We start from the raw sequence: 13,719 nt of genomic DNA, 5'->3' as shown, positions 1-13,719 counted from the left end.
GTTTGCTAGGTAGACTCAATTACATCAGCAGGTTCATCGCTCAACTCACAGCAACTTGCGAGCCCATATTCTGGCAGCTGAAAAAAGATGATGCAGTGAGTTGGACGGCAGAGTGTCAAGAGGCTTTCGACCAAATCAAAGGGTATCTGTCTAACCCACCCGTATTGGTCCCGCCTAAGCCAGGGAAGCCCTTAATTCTTTATCTGACGGTCCTGGAAAATTCATTTGGTTGTGTACTGGGGCAACATGATGACACAGGAAGGAAGGAGCAGGCCATCTACTATCTTAGCAAGAAATTCACAGTATATGAAGTCAAGTACACTCAACTCGAGAAAACATGTTGCGCCCTAACTTGGGTAGCTCAGAAGTTGAAACACTACCTGTCGTCATATACTACTTATCTCATATCCCGTTTGGACCCATTGAAGTATATCTTTCAGAAACCTATGCCCACAGGAAGGTTGGCCAAATGGCAAATTCTGCTCACAGAGTTTGATATTGTCTATGTGACCAGGACAGCCATGAAAGCCCAGGCGCTGGCCGACCATTTGGAGCAGTACTCATTTCTGAAACAGGACGTCATTACCCTGTTACAGCTCAACTACGCTTCTATTGCACCAACAATATGGCCGAGTATGAAGCTTGCATTTTGGGTGTGCGATTGGCTGTGGACATGGATGTCCAAGACGTCTTGGTCTTGGGAGACTCGGACCTTTTGGTACATCAAATTTAGGGTGAATGGGAAACGCGGGATCTAAAACTCATACCATATCGATAATGCTTGCACGATCTGAGAAAATGATTTCGATCAGTAAAGTTCAAACATATCCCGAGAGTTCATAACGAGGTTACGGATGCATTGGCCACCTTAGCATCAATGTTGCACCACCCTAACAAAATATATGTTGACCCTCTGCACATCCAGGTCCGTGATCAGCACGCTTATTGCAACGCCGTAGAAGAGGAAGCAGATGGCGAACCCTGGTTTCATGATATCAAGGAATACCTCAGAATGGGGATATATCCGGAACAGGCCACTAGAGACCAAAAAAGAGCCCTTCGGCGTTTGTCAAATGGTTTCTTCCTCAGCGGAGGAGTTTTGTACAAAAGAACCCCGGATTTGGGATTGTTAAGATGTATAGATGTCGGTCAAGCCACGACGGTTATGGCAGAGGTACATGCTGGAGTTTGCGGGCCACATATGAGCGGATATGTATTGGCAAGGAAGATCCTTAGGGCAGGGTATTATTGGCTTACCATGGATCATGACTGTATCACTTTCGTGAGGAAATGCCATCAGTGTCAGATACATGGAGATCTGATTCATTCTCCGCCAACAGAGTTACATACGATGTCAGCACCCTGGCCGTTTGTGGCATGGGGCATGGATGTCATTGGACCTATCGAGCCGGCAGCATCCAACGGTCATAGGTTCATTCTAGTAACCATTGACTACTTCACCAAATGGGTCGAGGCCAAAACCTTCAAATCGGTAACTAAAAAGGCAGTAGTGGACTTTTTTCACTCCCATATCATCTGCAGATTTGGGATCCCAAAGATGATCATTACAGAAAACGGTGTGAATCTCAACAACAGCTTGATGAAGGAGGTATGCCAACAATTCAAGATTACACAACGCAATTCTACCCCATATCACCCCAAGGCGAATGGAGCGGTCGAAGCAGCCAATAAAAACATCAAGAAGATACTGCGAAAGATGGTGGAAGGATCTAGACAATGGCACAAGAGATTACCCTTTGCTCTGTTAGGTTATCGCACTACCGTCCGGACTTCCGTAGGTGTAACGCCTTATTTGTTGGTGTACGGAACTGAGGCTGTAATACCAGCGGAGGTCGAAATTCCATCCCTCTGGATTGTCGCTGAAGCCGAAATTGATGATGATGAATGGGTCAAAGCTCGATTGGAACAGTTGAGCTTGATAGACGAGAAAATATTGGTAGCAGTGTGCCATGGTCAGCTGTATCAGAAGAGAATGGCGAGAACATATAATAAGAAGGTACGCCCCAGGAAGTTTGAAGTAGGGCAGCAAGTATTAAAGAAGATCCTCCCACATCAGATCGAGGCAAAAGGCAAATTCGCCCCAAATTGGCAAGGGCCTTATATTGTGACCAGAGTGTTGTCCTACGGTGCTTTGTGTTTGACAGATATCGAGGGGAGATGTGTCGACATGGCTATCAATTCTGATGCAGTCAAGAGATATTATTCGTAATTTCTTTAATTATGGCAATTTTTGGTTCATTTGTTTGTATCTGGTATTTATTGGATAATGAGATGACGGAGGCAATTCTTTCTATCCAAACACTTTTAACCCTTGTTTCCCCCTTTTGAGCCTTAAGTTATTCTTTCATACCCCTCTTTTGGAATCACTAATAAAAAGATATGAAAAGAGAAAGAAAAAGAAAAGGAAAGTGTTAAGGAAAATGAAAAAAAAAAGATAAAATCACAAGAAAAAACAAAACTGTGGGAACTATGTTTGACCTGATTCCTCAAAGAGGATACGTAGGCGCCTCACGGCTCGGTCATAGTGTGCATCATAGTATACATAGGATGCATAGTGTACATAAATACGCATAATAAGGCACAGTGTACATAACGCACATAGCTCAACATAGAGTAAAAATAAAATCCCCCAAGCAAGAAAACTGGGGCAGAGGCTATGTTTTAAAATTCCAACCAAGGTTTGATTCCAAAAGTTGTAGCGGATCACCCATCAAAGTTATTTCATTTTTTTGATAGCCTTTATTTTAGCCCCACACCAAAACCAACATCGACGTCCAAAAGACCTCCCGATCAATATCCAAGAGATGCCAAGTCAGGCAAATAAAGCCGAGAATAATAGACTGATCCCCAGCAAAGAAGAGGATCATAAGACTGGGAATGAATTGATGGTCAAAGGAATCTCAAGAAGAGAGGGTCGTATCGACAACACCCCGATTCCTCGATGAAGAAATAAAATGAGAGAGTCTTATCAGTGAAAACCTTCGCAGGCACCGAAAGGCGACGTAAGATGAGAGATATAAAATGAGAGTCTTATCGGTGAAAACCTTCACATGCACCATAAGGCGCCGGGAGTTGAGAGAAAAGAGAGAGTCTCATTAGTGAAAACCCCTCGAAGGGCACTATGAGGCGACAAGATAGATCAACAAAAGCGTCCACATTCGCAAAGAAATGGACACTCATTTATCCCCAGCAAGTCAGACCATCGGGCAAGTAAATTGATACAAATAGACTAGGTCGGGAATCTATGGTGCACGTCATGATCACGGGGACCAGTCATGTCAACCAGATAAGTTCTTCTGAATTTCTTTTCCCACCAAGTATTGGTTCAGAAAGATTTTCTCCTTTTCTATCTTTTTATTTATCTTTCTAAAAATTTGTCTTGAAAAGGATTTTTCAAAGCTTACTACCAGAGACCGAAGGGGGGTTCATCCGATGCAGGGCAACCCCAACAGTCCTCAAGGCTAGCCCCAGGTAATGCAATGTTGTGCCCTGCAGTTTTGGAGGAAGTAAACTCCTAAAGGGAGTGGTTTCGGGAGTAAAAGCAGACTCCTACAGCATGTACTGTAAAGAGAAAGCAGAAAAGGGGATAAATTGAAAACCAATCCCCAGCAGGCCGGAAACCTCTAGCAAGCAACTTTATCCACTAACCAGTTGTGGGGGCACAGAGCAAGAAAAGGGAAAGAGAAGGAAAATCATCCACCGGAGAGACACTTCTTCCCACCATGAGTAAAACTAACTAAATCCTTTTGTCTGCTGCAGGAAAATAAACATTGATGATGGAAGCAGGACGTGATGCCAGGGAAATCACCAAAACCGGGGCAGAAAATTTTCTGCCATTGTCAAAAATTTCTCGGAAGAACGAGGAAACAATTTGAATACATTATGTTCTAGGTCGCCCGCCAGTAAAATGCGGGAATACTTTTCAGCTCTAGGTCGCCCACCAGTAAAATGCGGGAATACTTTTCAGCTCTAGGTCGCCCACCAGTAAAATGCGGGAATACTTTTCAGCTCTAGGTCGCCCACCAGTAAAATGCGGGAATACTTTTCAGCTCTAGGTCGCCCACCAGTAAAATGCGGGAATACTTTTCAGCTCTAGGTCGCCCACCAGTAAAATGCGGGAATACTTTTCAGTTCTAGGTCGCCCACCAGTAAAATGCGGGAATACTTTTCAGCTCTAGGTCGCCCACCAGTAAAATGCGGGAATACTTTTCAGCTCTAGGTCGCCCACCAGTAAAATGCGGGAATACTTTTCAGCTCTAGGTCGCCCACCAGTAAAATGCGGGAATACTTTTCAGCTCTAGGTCGCCCACCAGTAAAATACGGGAATACTTTTCAGCTCTAGGTCGCCCACCAGTAAAATGCGGGAATACTTTTCAGCTCTAGGTCGCCCACCAGTAAAATGCGGGAATACTTTTCAGCTCTAGGTCGCCCACCAGTAAAATGCGGGAATACTTTTCAGCTCTAGGTCGCCCACCAGTAAAATGCGGGAATACTTTTCAGCTCTAGGTCGCCCACCAGTAAAATGCGGGAATACTTTTCAGCTCTAGGTCGCCCACCAGTAAAATGCGGGAATACATTTCATAATTTTGCATTTAAGCAATTTTTGGTCTTATATTACAGATTCTGGGGTCAGTAACCCCACCAGAAGGCGGAAGGTTACTACAGAGATCCCCATGCAGGAAACAATAAAATCCCCAGCACCGAGAAACAGAAGGCTGCAAAGGCATGCGCGCGATTCAAAAGGAAGGAGGGACGCGTCTTGAAAGAAGCAGCTTGGGAACGTTATAGCATGCCCAACATAACAATTTTGATGAAGAAAGCCATACCACAGAAGAAACCATTGAAAGGCTTAAGGAAAAGGGCCATGTCCCCAGCAGACCAAGCGAAATGATGAAAACTGGCATTCAGAAAAAGCAAAAGACCAGTGTCATCTCCCAAGTTCACAAAAATAAAAGCATCAGAGGAAAGCGCAAGCCGACAAGAAAGCAAGGCGACAAGAACAAGTTAAAGATAGATAAGATCTTATGATATACAGTCTAGCCTAGCTTCTTGTTTTTCCTTTTAGAACGATGTAAGAAGGAGATCGGTGAGCGATAGCATCCTACAGCAGCATGCAACAGCACATAACAGCAGCGAACACTACAGTCATACGGTAGTCCCAGCTACCAAAACTTCCCGAACTACATTGACCTGATTCCTGTTCAGCCCAGGATATGTAGGAAACCTCTGAAGCAAAGGTTCGGTCAAATCTTTTTCAAAAATGCTTCACATGGAGAACTCGGATGAGCAAAAATCGCCCGCTTTATCTTTGCGCGACAACCCTTCGTGTCTTTGATCAAAGAGGGGCAGTTGTAAGCACGTGATTTTTGCTTCACGAAAGTTACTCCAAAAGGAAAAGAAAATGAAAATATATGTCTTATCATTAAATGATTGGTATTTAATGTTAAAATGGTGTGTTAATTGTTGTAGGTATTACCCAATATGTGTGTAAGTTTGTTTTAATTTTTACAATTTTTTGGGAATTTTTTGTTAAATTGTTGAATTAAAAAGGGAAAGGAAAATCGGTTTGGACCCCAAAAATTAGGCCCAAAACCAAAACAGACCCAGCCCAAGTCAGCAGCCCAGGCAACCCTTCCCAGACCATCAAAACGACGCAGTTCAATACCAAGACTACGTCGTTTCAAGGACGGCTCATCTCAGCCATTCCAACCAATCCAATCCAATGGCCCAGGATCCCTTTCAGTAACCCGTTTCCAAACCCGACCCAGTAACCGGTTTAACCTAACCCCTCACTTAAACCAAACGACCCCGTTTTAATACCAAACGACCCCGTCTCACCCCCCACCATCGGATCCAAGCCGTTGAGATCATCTGATCTAACAGCCCAGATCCAATCCCCTACTCCGTATATAATCTCCCCATCATACCCCACGCCCCCCAAACCAAACCCCACCTACCCCACTATATACCATCGTCCCAAACACAGCCCTTTCCCATTCCCAAACCCTAGCCGCCCCCATACACTCTCACCCTAAACCCGGCGGCCTCGATGCCGGTGACCACCAAAACAATACTCCTGATGCACCTTACCACCCTAAACATGAATCCACCAACCATATACCTCGAATCACACTCAGTCGTCTCGAATCTTGATTTGAAGATTCGAGACTAAACCCCGATCTACACCAAATCAACCCAAACTCACACTGGACAACCCCCTGACCTCCCTCGTGACCAAACCAAGCTTGGTTTGGTCTGAATCTACCCACAACTCCTAGAATCTCAAATCTGAAGATCCAAGCCCTAGAATACAAGAACCTGGGGAATCCGGTCAGCTTCCTAGGGGTTTCTGGGATCTAACAGGCTTTATCAAGGTGTTCTCGGTTGAGAACACCCCGATTAAAGTTTGTTCGGCCTCAAATGGTCAAACCTAATTCGGACCTGGGTCGGCTTTGGTTGAACATTTCAGTAAGTTTTCCTTTTTCCTTTCTGTTTTATTTGAATACTGATTGAGTCTGTTAGCATGTTTTGTTGTGTTTGTTTGGTATTTTTTGGTATTTTACTTAATTTCTTCCGTCTTTGTAAAGACCTTTTATTTGGTCATTTGTTCTTTTGTGTACATGTCTGAATGCATTCTGTGATATCCATGTTCGATTAGATTAGTCGTCATATAAATAATTCGTATGGCCTCCCAGTATTGTGCAAAGTTAGCTGAAGTTATTCAGGACCCCGTATGTATTGTTTATTTAATCGATTTGTTATATCTGGTTATAATTAGTATAGTCGACCTGATAAACGTCGTCGATTAATTTTCTGTGACTAAATGATCAAATGGACTAATAACTTCACATGACTGATTGAACCCTGTCATTGACTGAATGCCCGACATTGTTTGAAATTGGTTTGTTTGCATTGCAAAATGACTGAAAAGATTCAGTCTAGGGCAGCTCTGAATCTGAACTTTCAGAAGTTCAAAAATGCCCTACTGTTGCAATGGGTCAAGACAGTGATAACCAGGGATTAACAGGGGTAATTTAGGTGTTGAAAAGAACAGAAATGATTAGTTTAAATGAGCTAACAAATAGGGTACTGGATTAGGATTAAAATAAGGTAATAGTGGGGAGCCAAACTTTGTGGTATGGGGCTGATTGAATAAAAAAAGGGTGCCCATGTTGTTGGGCAGAAAAATACAGGCTAAAATCCTGTCGAATGGATGGGTATGGGGAATTTTTTGATTAGTTTAGAAAGGAGGTTATGGGCAGGAAAGAGGGGAGGGGTTCAAGGCAGCTGAGTGTTTGCCATTTCTGCCTATAAATAGAGCTGTTTCAGAACTTAAAAGGGCTTGGACATTCTTTAGTCTTCAGAGAGATTTGGTGAGTGAGAAAACTGAAAAGGAAAAAACAGAAACAAATTTCAGAATACTGTGAACGAGTATTGTCTGAAAAACTGTGTAAGAGTTCAAGGTGGTCAAGCTGTCTTTGTTGTTTGTTGTTGGTTGTTTGCCGAGCTTTGTTGGTTATTGGATTTCTGTTGCTGTTACATTCGATATCCTGGGCCTCCTGCTATATCTCTACTCTGTTTTCTGGGATTGCCTGTTCATTGCTCGATCCCTTGTTGAGCTTCATCATTGTGGTTGTTTGGTTGTTGCTGTGTTGTGTTGTGTTGTTTATCTGCTGCTGCTGTGCTTGCTGTGTACCACTCAGATGATCATTTTCCTTCTTCTTTTGTTCCTCTATACCAGGTACACGACTAATACTGTCCATGTAACTTGAAAGTTGAGCATGAATACAAAAGAGGAGATTTGAAGACGTTTATGTCCACATGTAGTTGTTATATCGAGTATCATGTAGAGTGTATTGGTTTACATTCTTGTTTGGGTAATGGAGTTGGTCCTTTCATATAGTGAATGTAAATGTAGGATAATTTAATATCATATGGTGTATAGTTTGACAGATAAGAGGATTGGCAGTATAATAGGCTACATCTTGGAAATTAGTTGTGTTTTTGTGATTAGCATGTCCTTAAATGCATGTCAAAGCATAAAACTATCCATGTTAGTTAATTTCGTTTCCCTTTTGATAAACTGCCTCAATATAATTGTCGAACCACACCCTTATAACAAATAGCACAAGTCTACGTTCCTCGACCTCACAGGGGGTCGAGCCCAGGTCGAAACAGACCGGGCAGGCCCGCATCAGATAAATAGTGGCCCAGGTCTGGCCCATCCCGCATGAGCTGGATTTGGGCCCATAATGTTCGATTAGCTGTCCGTGCGCATAGCCACATTTTTTTATTCTGTAAAAGCCTTTTCAATCCTGTTATAAATAACCTGCAAGCATGTAATTAACTAGGACTATCTCTGTTTTCAATTAGTAGAGACAAACGCGACAAGAAACGTAGTTGCTATAGGATATCCTTTTAAAATAAGGACGAGATGAGCCTCGATAAATAAAAATGCACAAGCTGCGGGGCCCTCGTTAAATGTATATATCGAAGCATTCAGTTTCCAAGGCGGGTCGTTTAGCAAATCTCATGACCCCCCCGGAATAATAACGCGATAGTCTTTTTTTAGGCGCGCCTTTAATAATCTATCTTCTTAAACTCGGGTGTGCATTTAATGCGACCCAAATCCAAATCCCAAAACGTCGAATAAAATATGTTCCGGATTGTGGGTGCATTTCATGTGACGCAGTCCAAAGACATGTTTTAAGCGATGTTCACATTCTTAATAATAATAATTATGAAAGTGCTTAAAAGATAAAATTTGCACATAAGTTCACATTTGTATAAAATCAGATAAATAAGCCGAATATGACAGTTGAGCGACCATGCTAGAACCACGGAACTCGGGAATGCCTAACACCTTCTCCCGGGTTAACAGAATTCCTTATCCGGATTTCTGGTATGCAGACTATAATACGGAGTCATTCTTTCCTCGATTCGGGATTAAAATTGGTGACTTGGGACACCCTAAATATTCCAAGTGGCGACTCTGAAATAAATAAACAAATCCCATTTTGATTGTCCTTTAATTGGAAAAAACTCCCTTGTACCCTCTCGGGTATGGAAAAAGGAGGTGTGACACTTCCGACTCGGGGAGATATTTGGACTCTACACCGCTGCACAGGAGGGCGATCAGACTATACACCGCTACTCACCTCCCTACCCCGGCCTGGTGTGGCACTTCATCCCTTTTGTTTTCCATGGGGTAAAGTGGCACTTCTGGCTGGTAACTTGCACGGCTCAATGTCCCAAGAAGTGGACTCAAAGTAGTCGTGCAAGTAACGCTGACGCTCGCCAAGTCTTCTATCGGGTCGTGATCTTCTTCGCCTGGTAGGGCTTTGTTCTTTGACGGGCTATGGCTTTTTATTCATCTTTTTCTGCTTCTTCACTTTCCTCTTATCCATCTTCTCACTTTCCTCTTCTTCATCCTCTCCCTTGGAGATACCATTTTGGAATACCGAGATGAGACCCCCGAGGAGATAGCGCTCGAAGATACTGCCGCCGAGGATGTATCCCCGAGGATAGATTAAGCTCTTTGGCTTTTATTAAATGTATTTTTTTATTCTTTGTTTTTTTTGTAAAGACCCCCCGTGCGCTTTTGTAATCATATGTAAGGACCCTTCGTGGAATTTTGTAAAATATGCTTATGAATACAAATATGTTCCTCCAATTTGCCTTTGATTTATACTATATTTCCTTTTATTTGCATTTGTGGAGATTCTGAATGCATGACTCCACCGATTGGTGCGAGCATTGAGCCTGGGTGCAAGTATTTCTTCTGGCCCTTGATTGATAAAATCGATTTCCCGTAGAGCCCTTTGTTGTTCCTTGGACTGAGCCCGGATCAGTTTGATAAAACTGGGTTGTCGGGATCCCCGACTCTGAGTTGAATGAGAGTAGGGTTGTGAACCTTCAGTACAAGACTTAGTTTTTAGACATCATGATAGTCTTCGGGGGTTTTCTCGGGTGCCTAAGAATAAAGATAGCCTTTAGGCTTGCAGGGGTAGTCCCCGAGTGGGAGTTCGCTCAAGCTCGGGCTACCTGGGGACTTTTTTTGAACTTCGTATAGATAGCCTTAAGGCATTGCAGATAGATCCCCAGATGAGGGCTTACCCAAGTTTAGATGGTATCTCGAGGCCAAGCCCATATGAATAGAGTTTTAGCGCTTATTTTCTTTTTGAGAGAAGCCCTCGAGATCGGGTACTATCTTGAGTCTTATAATGATATTAATGGCCCCTTGGAGCATATCTTCTTTCTGGTGGAGATCCTCGAGATCGGGTACCATCTAGGGACTCTCAATGATGCCAATGGCTTCTTTGGGCCTATTTTCTTTTTGATGGAGGTCCTTGAGATCGGGTACCATCTCGGGACTTGCAATGATGCCAATGGCTTCCTGGAGCCTATCTTCTTTTTGATGGAGGTCCTCGAGATCGGGTACCATCTCGGGACTTGCAATGATGCCAATGGCTTCCTGGAGCCTATCTTCTTTTTGATGGAGGTCCTCGAGATCGGGTACCATCTCGGGACTTGCTTGATGCGGGGGTCTCCGAACCCAAAGCGTCGTATGGCGGCGTTAAGTGTGACAAGGTTATGAAATGACCGAGGCGATCTCGACGACTCATTTTCCCAAGGTGATAAAAGCCCTAGCCAGTATTTTTAATTAGCGTTTAAGGCAAGCGGGTGGTCGCCGCTTTTTCCATATATAGGGTTGTCTTCGCCCTTTTGGAGGTTCTGTTATTCTGAGTAGTTATCTTCTTTTGTAGAGTTTTCCTTCCATGAGTTAGGCTCTTCCTTATTTCAATTTTGACGCCCTTGCTCAAATTTCCGCTCCAATTCTCTAGTTTTACCATAGTCATGGCTGTTATGTCAGGGTCCACCCGGCAAGGGGAAGGGAGCTCCTCCCTTGGGCACTTTGTTTCGAGGGGGTCTTCTTGAGTCAGCGAGGAAGGATTATAGATGGGGGGAAGAGGTAGTATTGCGGGTACCTTCCCCGGAAGAGAGCATCATGGACCATGCCGAGGGGTTTTTGAACGTGTATACACACCCCTTTGCGTTAGGCCCCCTTGATAGGGTTGTGCTCGATTTCTGTCGAAAGTACCAGGTTACCTTGGCGCACATTAACCCATCATTTTGGTGGATAGTATTGACGATGAGGTTCTTTACAGAGAAATCAGGTCTTGAATTCACTCTCAGTCATTTCATCACCCTGTATTTGCCCTTTCACCATCGAGGCATGTTGACCCTGCGATGCCGATGCACCACGCCTTTCGTTGTTGACGACGAAGAAGACAGATATCAGGGATGGATGAGCTGATTCGTTTGGGTACGGACTATCAATATTATTCCAGTGGAGTTTCTGCCATTTCCTAAGGAATGGAATTTTACACGTAAGTGGTAAACTCGTTCCTTCGAAGTTTCATTTGTGGCGAAGGCGGGCTTCGTAAATGCGCTTTCTTTTACGTTTTTGTAACAATTTCATGGATATCGGACGAGGTTCCAGATTTGCTTGATTGGGTTCGGAAGTTGGCGACCCATTCGACTTACAATGAGCGTAAGTGGCGAGATTTATCTAAGGACAAGTGGGAGGGAAAATACCACGGTACCGGCTATGTGATTTGCTCCCCTCCCCCCCACCTCTCTCGGAAGGGCGCTTTTCCTTTTTGCATACTAACTCTGCCATCGTAGGTATTGGGGAGTCCCTTAAAGCGAGGTCGTGACCTTTATGAGAGGGAGAAAGTTCGCCACCTTCAGGACTGAGGGATGATAATAATAACAATAAGCAGGAGAGGCCTTTGCAGGATGACAGTGATTATAGCAAGACGAGTCCGGCCCGGAGGCTTAGAGAGGGTGTATCAGCTGAACTTGCAGCACTCGAGGGTTCTTTGCCGCCGGCTTCTTCTCCCATCGAAGGCACTTCGAGGGATGTTTGACGCCGAGGGATGTGCATATCGGTCGATCATGTCCCAAACTGGGGCGGTTCTACCAGGGTGGATGGAGCCAGATCAATAGATATATGCTCAACTCTTGAGGAAGCTCAGCAGCTTTACTCGGAGGTAGGTTCAGGTTGTTCGTACCGGTTTTATAGTTTTGTCATTTTTGCTTTCTTACCATGCTTCTCTTCCACAGGCTTTTAATAAGCTCAAATCTGAGTTGCTTTACCATAAGTCCAAATTGCGAAAAGTCATTAATGGGGAGAAATCCCTTAGGTTTCTTTGCAATGAAAGGGAACATGAGTTGGCATGTTTACAGTATGAGGCAAGTCAAAGCTCGAATTATGAGAGCTTCTTGAAGGAGTAGGTAGTTTTGTTCCGAGGGAGTGTGTGTTCCTTCTTCTAGCTTCTATGGCCAACGTTTTGTTTATTTTACTTACAGAAAAATATGGAGGACCTGGAATGCCTTCGGAACGAAGCTGGCCAAGCCAAGCACGAGTATGATGAGTTAAAGGCTCAGGCGGAAGTTCAAGCTTCAGCGGGGAAGGGAGCTCCAGCTAAAGCCTCCGCTTTTGAGGTTCAACTTTGCTTAGCTCGTGATAATAGCTTGGTTCGAACAGACACGATTACCAAGCTTGAGTCTGAGCTTTTGAAGATAAAGGCTGAGGTTATGGATACCCAAGCTAAAGCCGTGATGAGCTGAACTAAAGCTGACAAGAAAGTGGCGGTCTAATTGAAGGATGTTGCTGATGCTCAAGCCGAGCTGAGAAGGACTCTTGACCGCGAGGGCAGGAGTAATACATACGCTCGATGTAAATCTCAAAGGGTAATCCTCGAGGAGATCCATGCTTAGGGCTTCGATCTCTCGGAAGATATAAAGCAGGCGAAGGAGGAAGAATATGATTCTAAGCTCATTCTGCCTGATGCTGAAGATAGCCGAGAAAGAGGCCGGAGGGCCATAGTCCCCGAGGGGATGTAGATTAGGCCTTTCTTTTCTGCGTATAGTGTTTTTAAAGAGCAATTGTAAATGGAGTTTGTATTTTCTCGCATATATGTATATAGGAAAACCTCGCGGTTTTATTTCTCCTGCATTTCTTTTTGCCTTGACTTTAGCTAGATGAACTGGTCTTTGAGTTAAAAGGAATCCTTAGATTTGTGGTATGGCGCTGGGGCTTATTACGCTGGTTTGTAGTCTCTTACGCGTAGGTTGATACGACCTTTTAGTATAAGCCATCGTTCTGAGTTCTTATGCTTTTGCTCTTGGGCATATTTAGTTAACTTTTTTGGGTTCCGTCTCCGAATCAGGTTTCGACTCGAGCTCATTCCACCCTTAAGTTTTTGAATTTAAAACTGGCCTTTGGGCACTTACGTGTTGGGTCGGTACAACCTTTTGTATGTGTTGGCGATAATGGCTCTTATACTTTGGGCTGATGCGACCTTTTATGTGGGCTGGCGACAGTGGCTCTTACGCCTTGGGCCTTGGGTTGAAGTGACCTCTAGTATAGGCTTTATTTTTTCCTCGATAAGGATTTTTTGAAATAATGTTTGCCTACTCTTCGACGTTTTAATAAAAACCTCAATTATGAGTCGTTATATGGCGATGATCGAGCACCTTGGGTGGTTTGGCTTGGTGGCTAAGTATCTTGAAGCCTGTGTTTAGGTGTGGACATGGTGGACGCTCTTTTGCCTATGTTGAAGGTAGCCTATTTAACCGATTCTTTTTGAAGTATATTTGAAGTAATTAAAGGCCTGTGATTTTATAGCG

Source organism: Nicotiana tabacum, chromosome 7, assembly GCF_000715075.1.
Source record: "Nicotiana tabacum cultivar K326 chromosome 7, ASM71507v2, whole genome shotgun sequence".
In the NCBI taxonomy this organism is placed as follows: Eukaryota; Viridiplantae; Streptophyta; class Magnoliopsida; order Solanales; family Solanaceae; genus Nicotiana; species Nicotiana tabacum.
This window is presented reverse-complemented; position numbering follows the sequence as displayed.